We start from the raw sequence: 646 nt of genomic DNA on the forward strand, positions 1-646 counted from the left end.
TTAAACTTTGGAAATATTTTGGCCGGCTTCGTATTTTTCAGATTTTCATATACATATCACGAAATTTGGATATCAGACGTTTACGTGCAAGTTTACGCCAAAATTCCATTTTAAAAAAAGTCTCCTATAGAATGTCAATCGTTCAAGTTTCTACTGGCTTTACTTTGGAAGTTGGAATTTTTTAATGAAGAGTATGCAGTTACATGAAAGCGTTCATTTTCAAATCAACATTTACAAAGAGCGCAAAATCCAGGATTTCATGCGATTTGAATTAACTTTTAAAGCTTTGAAGGATTTTTGCCGACATTTAGAGCGCACTCTTCGTTACTGAACGCGCAAGTCTGAACTTGTACAGTATTTTTTGCTGTGTTTCCAGTGAGTTACTGTGCCGGTGCGTTGAGTTGGCGCACCAAGCCATTTTGTCAACACTGTTCCAACTCCCGAAAATTCACTGAGTTACCCATGCCTAATTTCGATCTTATATCACAGTTTGATATTAAAGAAAATCTTTTTTCTGGATTTGACGTTGAATTCTGAACCACCGCCCACATACAGGATGTACCAATCTTGCGGTCATGTTTATTTGGAATGTTTTCCACAAAGTGAAAATCGCACAATATTTGCAACTAATGAGGTTTTATGGAAG

This window comes from Dendroctonus ponderosae, unplaced genomic scaffold, assembly GCF_020466585.1.
Source record: "Dendroctonus ponderosae isolate FM_Combo_2020 unplaced genomic scaffold, Dpon_F_20191213v2 Dpon_F_20191213_5, whole genome shotgun sequence".
NCBI lineage: Eukaryota > Metazoa > Arthropoda > Insecta > Coleoptera > Curculionidae > Dendroctonus > Dendroctonus ponderosae.